Source organism: Rattus norvegicus, chromosome 10 (genome assembly GCF_036323735.1).
Source record: "Rattus norvegicus strain BN/NHsdMcwi chromosome 10, GRCr8, whole genome shotgun sequence".
Classification (NCBI taxonomy): domain Eukaryota; kingdom Metazoa; phylum Chordata; class Mammalia; order Rodentia; family Muridae; genus Rattus; species Rattus norvegicus.
The window spans coordinates 44,590,878-44,593,690 of NC_086028.1; positions in this window are offsets into that span (position 1 = coordinate 44,590,878).

Consider the following 2,813-nt stretch of genomic DNA (forward strand, 5'->3'; position numbering starts at 1 on the left):
GACCTGCCCTTCCACACTCTGCAAAGCTGAGAGATTACCTACACTGGGGAAGGGAAGGTGGTAAGAAAGAGTGTGGATGGAGGAGGGATGAGGAGGAGGAGGGAGAGGGTGTCCCTTTCTCCACTGCTGCCTGTCCCTGGGCACGTGTGCTCTGCCAAACTCAGAGGGCTCAGCTTAGTACCCGATGCTTATTAATAGCTCTTCTATCAGAATTTGCTTTCTATCTACTTAGTGGCTCCTTTGGGCATTGCATTTTGACCAGCCCCAGAAAAGCCCTCTTGTTCCATTTTGGGATACAGGTTTCCTGGACCTCTGTCCCTTAGTGCCCCCTCCCCTGAGCTTCTCCCTCCTTTCTACCTATTTTCAGCAGAGACACAGACACATGTGGCAGATCCTGCATGGGGCTGGGGCCCTCTTCTCCCAGATGCTAGGCTGATTGGTGGCTGTTTGGACAGATATAGTGGGACTGGGTGCTCCTTTGGGAGAGCATAGTAGTACAAGACCCTATATGAAGAAGCAACTCAAAGGTCTGAGAGAGAGGGGACACCTTGGCTTTCCGGTGCTATGGAGCGAGGCTGCTATGGCCCTGGGTGAGCAGCATGCAGGTAACAGTGTGCTGTGGCACTCACCATCTCCTGAAGTCCTGTTGAAGGTGGGACATGGGGTGTATATCCACCTTCTATTGCCATTACCCCATCAATGGAAATAGAAGGCTGGGAAAGCCCTAAGACTTAGATCTGGCATGGCCTTGTGCTAGCATGAGTCCTGCCACCCACATGCCCTCGTGCCCAGGAGATAGGCCAGGGTTCTGAGTTTGACAGGTCACTCAGAGATAGGTTAGCCCCACCTCCCATTGCTGTGATCAGAACTACCCAAAACTAAAGAAAGCAGAACTGTCCCTAGCATCTAAAAGTTGGGTCATCCTCATTAGCAAGCAACTCATCTCCATAGATGTCCAGGGCCGAAACCGGGCCTCTCTGTGCCTGGGCTGCCCGGCTGCTGCCTCCTTCCTCAGCACTTGCTGGGTGGCCAAGGTGCCAGCTCCACTCTCACTGAATATGCATCGCCTGCAGTGCCTGGCGACACCCGTTTACAATCTCACACATCATTTTTCTTGGAAGCAATCTCGTGCCTTTAAATATGTCATCGCTCAGGGTCTCCCGTCTCCTGCTTCTTCCTTGGGGCGGGAGCCAGGCCTCCAGGTGGAAGGTGGAAGTCTCCCTGATGCTGAGCCTCCCACCCCCACCCCCCAATGCTCGGATGGCTGGAGCTGCCTTCTGGGTTCATTTTGCTGCAGAAGCATCATTGGGTGGCTCTGTAGGGTGTGGGAGGGTTCCTAGCAATGGGGAGAGATATGAGTCTCTGACTGCAGTTAAATGGGCCTCTGATTGGGGAAACCAAGGCCCAGAGAGGAACTGATGGGCTCTCCTGACCCCTCACCCAGCCACACACCCACCACATATGGAAGCTTTTCAGTCAGGACAGAGTATATTCACTTGGGTGGTCCACACCCACAGGAGTAACCTGCTTGGCTCTGACCAGTGCGGAGGCTGATGTGATTTTTTTTGCGCTCATTTCCTCCTCTGCTTTCCTTTGGAGCAGTGACAGGTGGCTGAGCAGTTGCTGTGCACAGCTAGACAACCCAGCCTCCCAGAGGAGCTCAAACCTCTCAGACTTGGAGGTCTCCGATCCAGAATCAGCCCTTCTAAGTTCAGAAGGTGCTGGCTGGTAAAGAGGTTTGCCTTCCAGGGCATGGAGTTTGCCCCTGCAAGCCCAGGTCAGGGAGGCACACTAGTGTTAGCCGACCCTGAGTTTCGTTAGCTTGCCTCTGGTGTGTGTGCTGTCACTGTCTTGCACATAAGTGCGTCTCCAGCACCGAAGGTTGACACGTGGTGGGCATGTGTCGGGACCCAATCACTCAGTCCTATTCTCCAGCACTTTGAATCGTCCCTGAATAAGCCGCCCCTCCCCCAATGTCAGGAGACTTGTAAACAGTCTCTTGGGTGTCCTGGGCACTTGTGTTTCTCTGCGTCTTAGTCCAGGTTTGACTTACAGACAATTCAGTCCATGATGATAAGTCACCGCTCTGGGCTTTCACACAGGCCAGTCACCATCCTGGCCAGCGGTCTCCTTCATCTTCCATCCTGTTTGGGGGATGAGGTGTGTCAGTGATATCTGCAGCTAATAGTCAAAAGGCCTCTGAGGACCATATCGTCCCATTGTTAGGTCTAAGTTGGCCACAGCACCGGCTCTGCAGGAATGCATTTTTGGTCTCCCTTCGAGAGGTCGTCTTTCCATTCCTCCAGCCACAGTACCCCAGCTTTAAGCAGTGGCTCCCTCTTGGCAACATTCTCCAGCGAGTGGATTCACGTCCACCCGTCTCTGAAATCTGTGGCTAACGTCACCCCCAAACCACCCAGTCACTACCCCTCAAGCACAGTCGTCAAAGTTTCTAGGCTTTCGAATGTCTTTCCCAGCGGCCAACACCCGGTCCCCAACTGTCAGGAGACACCCCGGAGCTTGCACTTGTGTCCTGGCTGCAGACACCTAGCCCTGGGGTCTAATCTTACTCGTGGTCTCCCGGTCCCGCCCCACCGCTCCTTCTGGCTCCGTTATTCGACCGGGGTTCCCACCGCGCCACGTGCCCAGCCCTCCCCACGGCGCGCCCCAGGCCCGCCCCGCGAGCCGAGCAGCTCCGCCGCAGCGGCGGGCGCGCAGCTCGGGTTTCGGCCCGCCCCCGGCGCCGGCGTGACCCCTCCTCCGGGGCGCGGGCGGGCCGGGCCCAGCTGGCCGGCGCCCCGCCCCGCGGCCGC